Source organism: Prionailurus bengalensis, chromosome A3 (assembly GCF_016509475.1).
Source record: "Prionailurus bengalensis isolate Pbe53 chromosome A3, Fcat_Pben_1.1_paternal_pri, whole genome shotgun sequence".
In the NCBI taxonomy this organism is placed as follows: domain Eukaryota; kingdom Metazoa; phylum Chordata; class Mammalia; order Carnivora; family Felidae; genus Prionailurus; species Prionailurus bengalensis.
The window spans coordinates 23268681-23285713 of NC_057354.1; the positions used below are offsets into that span (position 1 = coordinate 23268681).

The 17033-nt window shown below is 50.7% G+C and overlaps 1 protein-coding gene across 3 annotated transcripts in view; it reads right to left on the reverse strand.

Moving 5' to 3' along the window:
* Window positions 1-16829, reverse strand: part of EPB41L1 (erythrocyte membrane protein band 4.1 like 1) — a 127640-nt gene extending 110811 nt beyond the window's left edge. For all 3 annotated transcript variants that reach the window (XM_043602487.1, XM_043602485.1, XM_043602483.1), the window contains exon 1: window positions 16702-16829. The gene's annotated coding sequence lies outside the window, so the exon portion shown is untranslated. The remainder of the gene's footprint in view (window positions 1-16701) is intronic.
* Between the last annotated feature and the right edge of the window lie 204 nt (window positions 16830-17033).

The window sequence follows — 17033 nt, forward strand, 5'->3', positions numbered from 1 at the left end:
AAAAATAGTAAAAGAGATGGTACCCAAAGAATTTGGTGATGGACTGGACAATGGGAGATAAGGGAGAGCAAAGGCCTGCCTACCCCTCAGACACTTCCTTCTATGTCAGTCCTGATGGTCTCCAGCACCCAGGAAAAAAACATAACCATTGCTCTCTCAACCTGGCCTCTCCTTGCCTCAGTCTCCTCAGCTGTAAAATAAATACGGTTTGACTCAATGGTCCCTACATTCCTTTTAGCATTAATATTCTGTTCTGGTCTAATTTGCTCACAGACTATTTAAGGCTCAACTGCAGACCCAGCCTCATACCCAATGGGGCAGGAATATTGGAGGGACTGGATTCAAAACAGTAAATCTCCAGGTGGGATGAGATAGCTCCACTTCACACAGAACATGAAAATCAGGTGACTAGGAAGGTTGAGGGTGGACCAACAGGAACAAAAGCTGTGAGCCCTACTGTCTGCTCTCTGATCCAGCTCTGGAGGCCAGCATGGGGCTCAGGACACCATTCACTCCAGGTGTGACATCAGTCTCCCAGCAGCGGACAACCCGCTTTCCTACTCACTGGGGTGAACTACAGGAGGCCAGGTAGCAAGGGTGCCTGGGGAAAAGTGCGGTACAGTGGGTAGAAGCTCGGGGCTCTGCAGTCACACAGACCTGGTTTGAACTCCAGCTCCACCTCTAGTTCTGAGGCCTGGGGCCAGTCACTTCACTTCTCTGAGTCTTGGTTTCCTCATTCGGGAAACAAGATAGTGTCTGCTTCCAGGGCTAACAGGAGGGTTCAGTGAGATGTTGTATGAAAAGCTCAGCACAGTGCCGTATCACAAGGATTATGGAGGTAGCAGCCTCCACTTACAGATGTGGAAGCTGAGACCCAGAAAGGTGGAATGATTCACTGAAGACCCTACAGTGAACCAGTGCAGGGGTGAGACCCAGAGCCCGCATTCTTAACCACTGGGTCGTGTGTGCACCATTTTGATTCCTGCTTCTCAGATGAGAAGGTTGAGACTAAAATATTACAAGTGACTTGACCAAGGCCACAGAGAAAATTAACAGTAGAAGAGGTATTTGAACTCAGGCCTCCTTGATGAAAAAGCCCATGTCCTTCCCTGTGGATATCTAGAGAGTAGGTGTGTATAGAGAAGCTTCAGATTTCAGAGCCCTTTAAACCTGGAACAGGGACAAATGCAAATCTGGGCAGAAGGAGGGGGATGGGGGTGGGGAAGCTACCTTGAGAGGAAACCAGAAGGAGCTGGTAAAACAAAAGCCTCTTTCTCAGAAGCCTTCTCTGGGGACTGGGCAAGGAGAGGAGGGGGCTGACAAGCAGGGCCATCATCCTGCCAAGGCTGAGCTGAGGGCTGGATCTAAACAAACAGAAACAGATCCAGCTTGGCTACCAACCTGCTGTGTGATCCTAGGCAGGTCACACACACATCTACACACACTCAGTTCTCTGTTCCTTCAACTCAAAATGAGGTGGTTGTACTGAATGGCATGGAGATCCCCACTTATATGAGACTAATAATAACCATTCCTCATAAGCTCCAGACTCCAGATCAGTCCCTGCTCCTAAACCCCAAAAGGTGGCCTCTTAACGCTGGCTCCACTACTAGCACAATAGGGTTGAGAAGTCCTGCATTTGGGCTCTGGCCAGTTAGCCAGGTCATTTCCCTTCAACTGGCTTCGGCATCCTCATCTGTAAAATGAGCATGTATTGGGGTGTCTGGGTGGCCCAGTCGGTTAAGCATCTGACTCTTGATTTCGGCTTAGGTCATGGTCTCACAGTTCATGAGATTGAGCCCCACATCCCACTGACAGCACGGAGCCTGCTTGGGATTCTCTCTCCCCTTCTCTCTGCCCCTCCCCTGCTTGCTCTCTCTCTCTCTCAAAATAAATAAATAAACATTTAAAATGAACATAGGGGGCACCTGGGTGGCTCAGTTGGTTAAACGTCTGACTTTGACTCAGGTCACGACCTCACGGTTTGTGAGTTCGAGCCCCACGTGGAGCTCTGTGCTGATAGCTCAGATCCTGAAGACTGCTTTGGATTCTGTGTCTCCCTCTCTCTTTGCTCCTTCCCCTGCTTATTCTCACTCATTTGCACGCTCTCTCTCTCTCTCAAAAATAAATAAACATTAAAAAAATTTTTAATTAAAAAAATAAAATAAAAATGAACACACATCTTTGCCTGATCACTTACAGAATGGTAAGATCCAAGGAGCTACCTCAGAGGCAAGAAATTCCCTGAGGTAACCAACAAAGCAACCCTCACCCCAGTCCTCAACCCAAATCCACTGTCAAGGTCTTTTAACTTCTTTCCCTCTGGCCCATGTCCCCTTCAGAAAAACAGAACAAGAGAATTCAAGCTGATGGATACCACAGCAGTATCAACAACCCCCACAACGAGTAACCACAACCACAGCTGATACCAGACTACTGACACATGCCAGGCACAGTGCTAAATCCTACACTTGGATTATATCTCAGGTAATCCTCTCAGTCAATGAGGTGAAGCCCACTGTTAATCTAGATTGACAGATGACAGACTAAATTTCAGCAGTCAAGTGACTTGCCCAAGGTCATACCCAGAGCAAGTGAATGGTGTGGCCACCCAGATAGATGCAGGCTTTTCATTTGACCTCAGAAGTCTTAATCTTATCGTTGAGGCTTTGGGGTTATCCAGGGTAACATTCCACCACCAGGCATGGCCCAGATATAGGCAGTGGGGGTGGGGGAGGTGAGTGAGTAATATCTGATCTTCACCCCCCATCACAGCTACCCCAAATAACTAGTCTTTATAGTTTTGTATTATTTTTATTCAAATATGTTCAACTCAACTCTGGCTAGAATAGCACTGTCCGATACCAATATAATGCAAGCTATATATGTAATTTAAAATTTTCAGGGGCACCTGGGTGGCTCAGTCAGTTAAGCATCCGACTTCAGCTCAGGCCATGATCTCACAGTTTGTGGGTTTGAGCCCCGCATTGGGGTCTATGCTGACAGCTCAGAGCCTGGAGCCTGCTTTGGATTCTGTGTGTGTGTCTCTCTCTGCCTCTCCCCTGCTCGTGCTCTATCTGTGTCTCTATCTCTATTGCTGTCTCTCTCTCTCTCTCTCTCTCTCTCTCTCTCTCTCTCAAAAATAAATATTAAAAAAAATTTTTTTTTAATTTTCAGAAGCTGGAGCACCTAGGTAGCTCAGTCAGTTGAGCATCTGATTTTGGCTCAGGTCATGATCTCATGGTTCATGAGTTCAAGTTCCTCATGAGTTCAAGCCCCACATCGGGCTCTGCTCTCGGCACAGAACCCACTTCGGATCCTCTGTCTCTCTTTCTCTCTACCCCTACCTCGCTCGTGTACACACGCACACACGCTCTCTCATGGTCTCTCTCAAAAGTAAATAAATGTTAAAAAAAATAAAATCTTCAGGAGCTGCATTTTAAGAAGTACCAAATAATGGGTGAAATTAATTTTAACAGTATATTTCTTTAGCCCAATATATCCATTTCAACATGTAATCAATATACAAAATATTGAGATATTTTACATTCTTTTTTTCATACTAAGGCTTCCAAATCTGGCGTGTATCTTACATTTAGAGCACATCCCAATTCTGATGCTAAATTTTCAGAGGATACTTAGATTCCCTTAGCCTTTACAACTGAAAGTAAATTCACAAATCTAATAATCTAATTTTTGTAGAAGTTTTTTGATAACTGAATGGAGTATTCTTGTTTTTTTTATTTCTTTTTTCTTGTGATGAGAACTATTTTTTAATGTTTATGTGTTTATTTTGAGAGAGAGACTGCATGGGGGGAAAGAGGCAGAGAGAGAGGGAGAGAATCCCAAGCAGCACAGAGCGTGACACAGGGCTTGATTTCAAGAACCATGAGATCATGACCTGGGCCAAAATCAAGAGTCAGAGGTTTAACCAGCTGAGCCACCCAGGTGCCCTGGAGTATGCTTTTTACATTTTAAATTAATTCAGGGGTGCCTGGGTGGCTTAGTTGGTTAAACATCTGACTTCGGCTCAGGTCATAATCTCATGGCTCATGGGTTCAAGCCCCACATCGGGCTCTGTGCTGACAGCTCTGAGCTTGGAGCCTGCTTTGATTCTGTGTCTCCCTCTTTCTCTGCCCCTCCCCTACTTGTTCTTTCTCTCTCTCTCTCTCTCTCTCTCTCTCTCTCTCTCTCTCTCTCAAAAATAAATAAACATTAAAAAGGTTTTTTTTTTAATTTTAAAGTAACTCAAACCAAATAAGATTAAAAATTCAGTTCCTCAGTAGCACTAGCCACATTTCAAGTGCTCTGTAGCCACATGTGACCAAGTGGCCACTGTATGTACTGTATCTCTAGACAATCAAGTCCTAGATGGCAGGGATGGTGGCCTCCATGGCCCACAGCCAGAGCTAGGCCTCCCAAAGTCAGTTGAATGTGAAGAGAATGGTGTCTACTCATTCAGTGAACGCCTACTGAGCCTAATATTAATATCCACCTCCGGTGCCTGTTACCTTCACAGTGATAGTGTTCAGAGAATGACAGTGTGGCTCAGAGAGGTGGGCCACCTCCCAAGGTCACCCAGCTTAGACCCCAGGCCTGTCTGACTTGGAAGCCTGAGCTCTGTCCCTAAAACTTGACAGGGGACAGGTCTGGGGTTCAGTCTTCTAGAGAAAGAAATAAGCCTTTGTCACTATTCTCATGAACCCTATCCCCTAGTCCAGCAGCAGAGCATAACCCAGAACAGGACACCTGATGAAGAGGATAAAAGGGAAGGAGAGCAGGAGAAAGGCACGGCGTGGCCCGCCTTAGGTAGCAATCCTGTACACAGATCTTAGGCCACTTGTGACGCCATCCCTACCACCTCCCACCCCTACAAGGCAGGAGGCAAAATCAGCAAAGGTCCACTGGCTGCCAGCTCTCTGGGTAGGTCCCCGGAGGTAGGCGCCATGCCCTGTCTTGCACCTCCCCCAAGAGCACTCATTCAGAGGCTCTAGGATCCTGGCCAGAGCCATTACTCACCTCCCAGGGTCACCTCAGCTGGAGTCCAGGGAAAGGGTCCAAGAAGCAGCCTGCCCCCTGGAAGGAGAGGAGGGAGGAACAGACCCTGGAGGCAGATTCCAGAGTCAGGGAAAAGGTGGCAGGTACAGGCCAGAAAACCCTGGTGGTCTCCGCCCCTCTCCAGGGGCACACAGCTAGCGTTCAGCCCCCTCCCACCGGCCCCACAGGGTGAAAGTCTCAGTGGCTATTATTACATTTAACCATTAACTTTGATTCTTTTCCATTTCAGCAGGGGGAAGATCAGGCAAAAAAGTCCCTTCTGGGGCTAATGAGACTTGGAAGGGGAGAGAAAAGGAAGGGGTAGGCGTGAAGGGAGAAAGGAGTGGTTAGTGAACCCCCTCACTTCCTCCTTCCCATCCCATCCTACCAATGTGGGACAGCCTTCACACCAAGGCAGAAGTTCCATAGGGTCAGGGGCAGTGACCTGGTATATAGTAGGTGCTCACTAAATATTTTTAATTAACAAGCAAAGGAGCAGGGTGAACTAGACTAAAACAGGCCAGATAGATGGGCAGACTGATGGAGAAATACAGGAGACAAAAAGTGGCTTGCCCTGGGCTGGCACCTCCCTGACCCCTTTGACCCCAGGTCCTCACTGAGACCCAGGTGGACTGAGGACTGGGACCACAGCCACCTAGGGCATGCCACGGGTGTGGCTTTGAAGGAATGTCCCCCGTCCTTGGCCCTGTTCTTCCTACCTGTGACCTTTGGAGGCCTTACTTCTTCCCCCATAAAATGGGGGTGATACTGGCAGAGTATCACATATAGGGCTGTATAGGGCCATGCCCACAGATGATGGGGTGCTCTGTGCCACTGTAATACAATCGTGTCTCCTGCTGCTTGGCAACAGCCTTTTCTCTTCTTAGACCACCTCCTGAATTCCTCCACCCCCCAATATTCCCCTGACTCCCACCTATGTGGTCCTTTTTCCTTTCCGGGAAGGAAAGCCCAGAATAATGACGCTCCAGCCCACTCACATCCCACTCGCCTAGGATCACACACACACCCTGGCAACAGATTGCTACCAATATGGCATTTGCTTGTCATTTACACCCTTCCTCGGGTTCTTTGTCTCCCTCCTCACCCTCTTCCCCCAACCCCAGAGCAGGCCTAGGTCCACAGCCCACCTGGGGCTGGCACTGAACTCACCGTGGCCAGTGAACTGACCAGTTCTTGGGCGGGGGCTCCCCCTTCTGGGCCTCTGCTTCCCATCTGTGTATGTGGGGATGAGGAGGGTGGATCAAGAGATGGCTTCTCCTGCTAGCCAGCTCTGATTGTTAGAGATTCTGACACTTCTGGGATCAGTTTGTGCTTTACCTTCAGATAGACCAGAGTTTGGATCTCTACCTCCACCAGGTAGACAGGCGGCCCTGTTATTACGAGACAGACTCCAAGGCAGGCCTGCAGAGGCCTGGGACCACAGCCCACCCCTGACCGTCCTCAGCTCAAGCCCAGATAGACAAAGCTCCCCCCCGCCAATACCCCCACAACAAAGCCCTACTCTTCTAGTCATTTCTCTCTCGTTCTCCATAGTGGCATTGTGAGCCATCAAGCCCCCAAATTCTTCTTGGCAAAACAAAGCTTGATGCCGCCCCTCCCTAAGCCCCTTCTATGTGGAGATTCTGGGGCTGCCTCTGCTTCCACTCTGTTCTTTCCTGTGTCCTTCGGGCAACTCTTCAAGTGTGTGCCCCCACTTTCTCATCTCCAGCCTGGAGCTCCTCTCCTTTATCTCCACAGGGAATACCTGTCTACGCCGATTATGAAGTCCACCCTGATCTCTCCCTCTTCAGCTCAGTCTGCAATATTTCTTCCAGATGCTACTCCTTGAAGACTCTTACTGCCCCTACTTGACCTTAGAACCATGGAGACCAAGAGGCTCTTGGAATGATTTTTCTGTGTCTCACTCTCTCCCCCCAGTATATGATGCTCCAACCATAATAGGTGTCTGCCAAAACAACAATGATAATAACCATTAACTGAGAAATAATGAATTATAATCATATATTGACCATTTATTCTGTACAATGCTCAGATCTCAGCATTTTACACATATCATTTCAGTTAATCCTCCCAAACCCCCAACAGACTTGTTATCTTTAGCCCTTTGGTTTAAGCTGAGAAAACTGAGGCTTAGAGAGGTGAAGTGACTTATCCAAGGTCACACAGCCAAGAAATGGCAGAGTCAAGACTGGAGTTGAAGTTCTTACCCACTGCCCTACTTGGCCTCCCTCCAATCCACAAAGAAAAAAGGGGACGTGTGTGAAATTGTACCAGGGATGGGGCCATGGGGCCTCTAGAGAACCCAGCCCAGCCCAAGGTCAGAGGCAGATTTTGCAAATAAAACTCAATAACCTTCTATTAAGCACCTGCTCTGTGCAAAGCCTTATGCTAGGTGCTGGGGAGCAAAGAATGATACATGAGACATCCTAGTGCTCACAATCCTGCAAGAGAGGCAAGCCCATGTCCCACGGTAAAGCTAAGACCAGGGAGAAGTCGTCCCCAGAGGGGAACAGACAAGGCGCTAAGGGAATGCAGAGCAAAGAGATTTTCATTACAGGAGTAAGGGTGGGAGGGTCCACAGGCTTTGTGAGAGAGAGGTTCGCATCTGAGCTGAGCCTTAAAAAGGTAGACAGGATTTCAACAGTGATTAAAGAAGGGGGGATGGCATTCTTGACAGGAAGAACCCAGGGACCTGGGACAAAGACGCAGGTAGGGGCTGGGCATGTCCCAGGAGCCAAAGGAAACACATTCTCCAAGCCCCTCTCCCTGACACTGGCCCCAGTGTCCAGCCCTAAAGAGGTGCCACCTTGAGCATCCCTAGACTCACAGGCATCTGGATCACTTACTGTGAATGGGCACAGAAAGAGAGAAATAGCTGGGCACCTGGGCATGTGGTTTGACTGGAGGGACTCAAGGGATTAGAATCCAGGCTCTGGATGGAATCTTTGAAGATGAGAGATGCTAAAGGAGGGGCACTCCCTTCAAAGTGGGGGAAGCTGAGGAGACAGCAAGGAAAAGGGCAAAGAATGTGAACTGGGCAGCAGGAAACCTGGCTTCTAGAGCCACTGAGCAAAGTTACATGGGAATTTGGGCTTATCCTGTCCAACCCCCATTTTATAGCTGGAAAAACTGACACCCAGGTAGGGGAAGGAACTGGCCTACAGTCCCTCAGCATCTTCACTTAAAACAAAACCAGCAATGTGCTGAGAGTCAGGAGAGATCTGCCTTCAATGCATGATTCTGCTGTTAGCTCCCCAGTGACCCTTTTCCAGTCATTAGGCTCCCACTCTTATAAAACAACCCTAAAGATGGGTCGTGATTCAAAGACTCTGATAGTGCCCATGGATCCTTTCCCAAGATCAAGGCACACTCTCAAAATTATTCATGCCATTTCAGAAGTTCATGAACATTTGACATCAACATTCTCCAAGGGTGATCTGAGAACCCTTGGTGTCACAGTTACCTTGACAAGGAATCTGTTAAAACAGGCTGATTCCAAGGCCCCACCATGGATCCCACCCTCCCAGGTGAGTTTGAATCTCTAGATGAGTCTTAGAAAAGAGTCTATTTTTAGCAAGTTCCCCTTTGCTACTTTTGGAGGAGCAAATTTTGAGGCGGCCTGCCTTAAAGAACCCTCAGAGGAGGGAGTAAGGGGTGAGATGCTGAACCACTCTCCTTTTAGCTATGTCACATATTGAACTTCTGTTTCCTTGCCTATGAAGAGAGGGCTCTGTGTCTTGAAGGCTTAAAGCCACTGCTCATTAACCAAAGTTCCTTCTGGTTGAATCACCTGCTCAAGCTGACCATGGTCATGGTCTCGATGGGGGTGGAAGGAGTCCCAGAAAGCTGACTGAAGAAGCTCCCCAGATTTAGAAGTGACATTCTGAGATTAGCAGCCCTGCCTGTGAGGGAGTCTGAACTCCAGGGTTGAACTTGGAGTGACAGGTTCCCTATCAGCTCCAGCCTGCAGATTCCTTTCTTCTCTCTGGACTTTCTCTGGCCCTTAGCCAGCTCTGGCTTCCTTCCTTTTCCTTTCTAGCATGAGTGTCCTCCTAAACGTAAGTTCCCTGGTTCTAGCCTCTGCTCCCCTGCTTCCCTCCCCTCCCCATCACTGAGCCTGATAGAAGATCTCCAAGCCCCCAAGTGCCCTCCCAAAGAGATAAAGCTATCATGCTTTGTAAATGACAAGCTTATTTAACTAGAAGACTCAGGATAATCTGTGAAAAACTAAGGTGACCAATGACCAAACAATATCTAGGGGAAAAGCCAAATACCCTCAGACCTGCCCTGTCACCTGTCCGTGACGCAGGTGGGCTGCTGCCTAGACCCAGATGGGCTCAGAGCTGTGGCCAGCCCTGGGGCCAACACTGTAGGAAGGCCAATCCCTGAGTGAGGTGACAGCACAGGCTGGGAAGCAGGTGAGCTGGATTGGAGACCCCGCTCTCTGAGCTGAGAATCTGCTTTCTGAATTTGAGTGAGTGCACATCCTTCTGTGAACCCCTGAACACTCTTGAATGTCCCATCCGGGGCAGTATAGGAAAGAATCAAGAGTACCCATGGGCTTTCGATAGATCTATGTTTAAATCCCAGTGTGCCACTTGCTGGTGGAGGGCTGAGTAGGCCTTGGGTAAGTTATTTAGCCTCCTTTAATAAAATGGGGATCTAATCTCTGCCTTGCTGGGTAGCTGCAAGGATTAAAAGACATAAGGCATGTAAAGCGCTTAGCATGGGGCCTGGCACATGGTAAGCCAATAACGTAAGCAGCTGTTTATCAGTCACCAGAGTGGGCCTCTGACGAGGAAGACTCTAGGCTTTCTGATTCATAAGTGGCCCCAAGCAACCCCAGAACCACCCACTCGAACTGGGTCTGGAGACTTTATCTTTAGATTTCCAATCTGGAGAGAAGATGGGGAGATGAAGAGGGGAAGGCAGGACAAGGGAGTGAAGAGAAAACTAAGAGGAGGGAGGGAGGTAAGGAAAATCAAGGGGTGAAGAGGGGTCTGGCTCCTCCAGCTGAGGGAAAAGGAAGAGGACTTCAGGGCAATTGTCAAGGCAGGATAAGCCTTCTCTCCTTTCCAGAGCCTTCCCTACGCCCGCCAAGGCAAGGCTTAGAGTGACACAGCCTGCTGAGAAGCACAACCTTGGGTGTCAATAGGGACATTGAAGCTTGGGTTACCTCCAGGTTCTGGCTCCCCACGTTGCCACTGCCCGCCTGTGGTGGCTTCTTCCCGCTGGAGCAGGCAGAGATGGCCAAGCCAGGCTGAGAACAAACAACCTGCCCATTCAGCCTGCACAGGCACTGCCTGCTCACTCAAGGGACTCAGGGACCCCCTTGCTTGGGATTCTGACCCTGGTTCAGCAGCACTCTTCCCATTGGCTCCCCATCTCTGTGCTGCACAGTACCCTCTGAAGGCTTCCACCGGCCCCACGATCCTGCTCCTTGGCCAACATTGCAATAGGGGAAAACCACTGTTCAGACCCTCAAAAGAAGCCACAGACAAGGTGTTCCAATTGCCACTGACCAGCTGTGTGACCTTCGGGATGTCACTTTCTCGCAGAGTGTGTTTCCCTTCTCTGGCTAATGAGGGCAATGGAGGGTAAGGACCATCTCTAAGGTTCTCCTGACAGTGGCTATGCTTTGTAGGAGATCTCGGGGCACACAGGGGCAAAGAAGACTTGCCTCAGGAGAGGAGTGGGCTGGGCAGGGCCCCGCTGAGAATGCAGTGGACGTGGCGATGGCCGAGGGTTATTATGATGATGATGATTATAATTGAAAATCCCAGCAGCAGACTCTTAAGCAATTTACAAAGAGCTTTCTCATTTTCCCCTGGGATTCACAATCTGGTGAGGTAAGTAGAGCTGGATGATGCTAATTCATATTAGGCAGATGAGGAAGTGCAGCAAGATTTAAGTGATGCGTCCCAGCTACTAAGTGCGGGGCAGGGGGTGCCAAAGAGGAAGTAATCATTACCGGGCTCCTACTGTGTGCCACCTCACCAGGCTTACTCACACCCGCTATGCAGACCAGGGCTGACCTCCACAGCACAGCATGCCATTGCAGGGGCTACCGTCTCCATTTCACAGGAGACGAAACTGAGGCTGAGGAAAAGTAATTGATTTGCTCAAAAGCTCATGCTCCCTTGCAAAGCTTGGATTTGCACCGGGTTTGTGGGGCTCCAGGATTTGCACTCTTTTCCATCTTCCTGTATGTACTGGGTTGAATAGTGTCCCCCAGGTTCATGTCTACCCAGAACTTCAGAATGTGACCTTATTTGGAAATAGTCTTTGCAGATGTAATTAGTTAAAATAAAATGAGGTCATACTGGATTAAGGTGGATTCTAAATCCAATATGACTGGTGTCCTTTTAAAAAGAGGAGGTGAGGGGCGCCTGGGTGGTGCAGTCGGTTAAGCGTCCGACTTCAGCCAGGTCACAATCTCGCGGTCCGTGAGTTCGAGCCCCGCGTCAGGCTCTGGGCTGATGGCTTGGAGCCTGGAGCCTGTTTCCGATTCTGTGTCTCCCTCTCTCTCTGCCCCTCCCCCGTTCGTGCTCTGTCTCGCTCTGTCCCAAAAATAAATAAACGTTGAAAAAAAATTAAAAAAAAAAAGAGGAGGTGACACAGACACAGGGAGAAAGGGGAGAAAACCATGTGACAACAGAGGCAGAGGGAGTTGAGGGCCAAGGAACACCAAGGCAACCACCAGAAGCTAGGAGAGAGGCTCGAGAGAGACTCCCCCCACAGAATCTTCAGAAGGAACCTTGCTGACACCTTGATTTCTGACTTCCTTCTCCAGAACTGTGAGAGAATAAATGTCTGTTTTTTTAAGCCACCCAGATTGTGGTACTTCATTGAGCAGCCCTAGGAAATTAATATACTGTGAATCCACTGAGCAGCAGACCTGGGACTCTTATTTTCAGATTCCTACTCACTAGGCAGCCTTGGAGGTTAAGGGGTGTGAAGGCCTGTGAGAGGTCAGTCTTGCCTCTCCTTCACCTCCCTGACCCAAGCTGGCCTGAAGTCCACCACCTGTGCTCCTTCCCACCCTAGGTCTCTATCCACCCCACAGGGACCTTCTATTACGCAAACAAGCATCCTCTGAGACCAGTCTCCAGGTCAACAGCACTCCTGCCCCCACCTGGCCCTCTATCTGGCCCACCCTCTACCACCACCTGGAGAGCTGTGTTTTTGAAATGCAAATCTGATTCTTTCAGAGGCTAGCTTAATCCTCTTCCCTAGCTCCCTACCACCTGTAGAACTCCAGCTCTTCAGCCTGAGCCAGATCGGACCCCAGACTTCCTCTCCGGGCTTACTCCAGGCCGGTCGTGCCCCACCTGTCCCCACCACTCACCACCATCTGCTCCAACAGATGGAACTATTTGGAGTTCCCCCTAACAAGCCCTGGTGCCTTTGCACATGCTGCTCTAACTACTTGGAAGATAAATCCAGCCCAAACACCACCTCTCTTCTTTGTGAAGACTTTTCCTTAGTGAACAACCTCACCCTGATACCTTGTACACTGTACATCTTTACACGTCTGCCCATTTACCCCGCCTGTGAGGACTGCTGGATTCATCTCCGTTCCTGAAGCCCTAGGGCCCAGCACAAAGGCATTCAAGAATGTTGAACTGGGGTGCCTGGGTGGCTCAGTCAGTTGAGCGTCCATCTCACGTGGTCACGATTCATGGTTCACAAGTTCGAGCCCCAGGTTGGGCTCTGTGCTGACAGCTCAGAGCCTGGAACTTGCTTCAGATTCTGTGTCTCCCTCTCTCTCTGCCCCTCCCCAGCTCGTGCTCTCTCTCTCTCTCTCTCTCTCTCTCAAAAATAAATAAAAACATTTTTAAAAAGTGTTGAATTGAATAGTAACAATTGCTAATACTTACCAAGTGTTTACTACCAGCTCAGAACTATGTACAGCATCCCATGTACGTTACCACACAACCGTATGGAACAGATACTATTATTGGTTCTGTTTTAGGAAATGAAGGAAGAAATGAAGTGCCTTGCCCAAGTCTACCCAACTGGTATGTGGCCAAGCCTGAATGACTCTCGAGCCAGTGCTTGTAACCAATATTAGGTACACCATCCATCCTAATACCGTCATTTTACAGAAAAGGAAACAAACAAACAAAAAAGGAAAAGTGACTTGCCCGCATACAAGGCATGGACCCAGATCTTTAGATTCCTTATTCAATGCTCTTCCTCTTCTCATTCTACAGAACCCTATTCCAGGAGGACACAGACACTAGCAAGGCTGTATTTCCTTGGAGAGCTTTCTCCTGCCTCCCCTAGAGCAGAGTCCAGCATGGATGGGCCCAAGCACGTAGCTGGCGTCCATCTATGGCCAGGAGATATAGTAGTAAAAAAGACAGATAAATCTACCTCTAAGAAGCCTGAGGCCTGCTTAGATATTACAATGTCAGGGCTTGAGGGGACACTTTGGGAATCACTTAGTACCATCACCCATTATATAAAGTCATCCACTTCAACAAATTTGTCAAATACCAATCATAAGCTGGGCACTGTGTGGGGACACTGGGAAGAATGACAAGCAAATTTCTACCCAGGTGACATTTGCACCTTAGTGAGGGGAGACCAACAACTAGCAAGTTTATGTATAATTACAAACTCTCATGAACACTATGAACTACAGGGAGCTCTAAGAACGTGTAACAAGAAAAACTGACATTCCAGGGAGTTGGCAGAAGCCCCCCTGAGAAAATCACTCTTGGGCTGAAATCTGAAGAATGGGAGTTCAACAAGGTAAGAATCAAGGGAAGAGTATGCTAGACAGAAGGAACAGAATGTGCAAAATCCCAGAGGCCAGAGAGCTCATGGTGCCTAGATGAACTAAAAGAAGGCTAGAGTAGCTGGTTTCCAGAGAGGTGGGCAGGGACTTGATCCTGAAGGTCTTAGAGGTCAAGGTAAGGAGCGGAGAACTGAGCAGAGCAATGACACCCCTTGTTCAAAGCCAAGCCCAGAGCAGACAACAAGTTATTACATTATTCGGTGAAGGGGTAATTTGTCCAAGATCTCAGGGAAGACCTGGGACTTGAAACCAGAACCCCCACCTGCCAGGCTAGGGCTGCGGGGCCACTTCAGTACGGATGTGGGAGAAGACAAGGGATGCTTTCCCGGTGTTTCAACCTATAGGAGGTTCCAGTTGCCTCTCTGTACCTCTCTTAAGTTCTAGGGCAAGACAATCACCTGTGTTTGTGAAAACATAGACTGCTGGGCTCCTTGAGTTATTCAGTTTGTCCGATGGGAGCCCCCCAGATTTGCATTTCTAACAAGATCCCAGGTGACCCTGCTGCTGCTAGTGGAGTGACCATACTTTGAGAGCTACTGCTCTAAAGGATATGGGGGCAAAGGGGCATAGTGAGTGGGGACCACAGCCAGGATCCTTGGGGGCTAGAAAGGTAGATTTCTAAATCTGGGTAGCAATGAGACAAATTCCATCACTCTGAGACACCTAAGGGAGCTCTGAGTCCCAGAATTTATCTTACTACCTGCTCAGCCAGGGAAACTGAGGCTTAGGGGGTTTAGACGCTTACATAAGAGAAGTGCAATACAAATGTGCTGAGTGAACAGATAAACACAAAAGGGTTTGACCAAAGTCCAAAGAAGACCCCTGGACCAGACTCCAGGGCTCCTGAGCTCCAAGCCAGAGTCTTTCCTGCCCCAGGAAAGGGGACAGCAAGCTCAGCTTTCCCCAGATTCTGCTGCCAGAAACATTTTAAGAATTGCAGAAATCTGCTCTTGGCCCCCAATCCTATCACCCATCCACCCTCCTTCCTTTTACACTCTCAGCTCCCTCCCTTTTACACTCCAAATCCTGTGCACTTTATCCTGGCAAGCAGAGCAGCGGAGAGGGGAGGTGAAGTAACAGGGAAGAAAAACTGGAAGTGGAGGAAGAATTCTTGCACTTGGATGTCCTTCCTCCGGAACAAATCCTTTCTTCCATAAGAGTCTCAGCTTCCCTCTATCCTTGTATCCAGGCTACCCCCAATCTACCCACATTTCAGTACCAGCATCTGAAACCCACAAAACCAGGGGTTTTAAATTTCTAAACCAGCTTTTCACCCAGTTTTTCTATATTAGAGTGGCCCTGGACAGAATTTTTCTATCCTATCCTAGCTGGCAGCAAAATGGCATGTCTCTTGCAAACCCACACGCATAGACTCACTAATATACAAACAGCTATACATGTACATAAAAACAAATATACCAGAACTTATAAAAACACATACACATGTACATCAAGATACATTTTTCATTGTTCACTGATAAAACATACCTAGGCACCCAAATGCAGAAGAAAAACACAGAGAGACACACATGCAGACAGACTACAAATCTAGACATGCATGTGCTACACCAGTACGTGGGGAAAGGGGTACAGACACACCCAGAGACCACTCTCAGAGTAAAGGTCTCCTGAGGGGCAGGGGGTCGTATTCCCATATGGGCTCTGGCCCTTTAAGAGAGCGGTTTTCCCTCCTTTCAGGGCACCTAAGGTGCAGCTCTACCCCTGAGAGCTGTAAGGGTGAGGGTGGGAGTGTGGCTGACCCGATCAGGCCCCGTCGGACTCTGGGCCACTGTCCCCAGGCCGCCACAGGAAATGGATCCTGGAACCGACTTGGTCACCAGCCTGAGGACCGCTGTTGCTGCCACCACCCCCCCCCACACACACACCGACACACACACATACGCACACACACACGCACACGCGCGCGCACACACAAACACACACCCGGGCTTCGGGCAGGACACGCCCTCCGCTCCAGCTCGCCCGGGTGCGCGGGCTCCGCCGTCAGCCCAGCTCTTTCTGGCCCCTGGGGTGTGGCCGCCCACCTGCCGGCAGAGAGTCTCCGCCCGGCGGGGACACTCCCGCCGCCGCCGCCACCCACCGCCCCGGCCAAGTGGCTGGCTCCCGGGGACTAGAGCGCGTCGGCCGCCGCCCCCCCCCCACCCCTTCCTCCCGGCAGTGCGGAGACAAAGCCGCGCACACGCACACGGGGGCTACGCGGGTGCACACCCGCCCTCACACGCGCACACCCGGGGAGTCACACTGGCGCTCACACGGCGACACACACACACACACACACACACACACAGCCACGGGGTCCAGCCACAAGCGAGGCCACTGGCACACACCCTCATCCAGATGTACACACACTCAGCTACATATTGGGACACACCCTCTAATAGACACATTCACGGACACACGCAGACACACACACCCTCACCCAGATACACACACGCCATCCAGTCCAGACACGCGGAGACATACAGCGCACACCCCCCCCCCCCACGCAGATGCACACCCCGAGCACACGCACGCGCGCACACACACAGCAACCACTTGCCCAGACCCACGGGCACACGCGCGCTCACACCCAACACCCGGAGATGTGGACCCCGCCACACATACCGGCGCCAGTACTGAGACTCACGGACCGAGGCCCGGGGCTCCTGGCTGGGACGCCCGCCCCCCGCCCCGCGGGTGTCCAGCCCCCTGGAGCCGGCCTGTCAGTGCTCGAGGACGGGAGACCGAGCCCGGAGCCCTCGCCACACACAGACACACACGAGAGCAGACGCGGCGGGGTCCCCGGGGCCCGGACGACGGTGGCGCGGGCGGCTAACCTGGCAGGGGCGGCGCGGCTTCCGGGCGCTGTCTGTCCTCAGTCCGTGCGTCCGGCGGCCGCCCGGGCGGGCTCCGAGGCGCACTCGAGCTGCGCAGAAATGCCCCGCTCGCTCGCTCGCTCGCTCGCTCTCTCCCTCCCACGGCGCCCAGCCCCCTCCCCGCCCTCCCCCCACACCCCGGCTCCCCCTCCGCCCCGCCCCGGCCGGCTGCCCCCGAGGAGGCGGCGGTGATCCCGGCCTCCCCAGCAGCCGCCCGCGAGCTAGCGAGCAGCGGCGCCGAACGGCGAGCAGCCGGGGAGCGCCGCAGCCGCCGGAGCCGGGGCCGCGCGTCG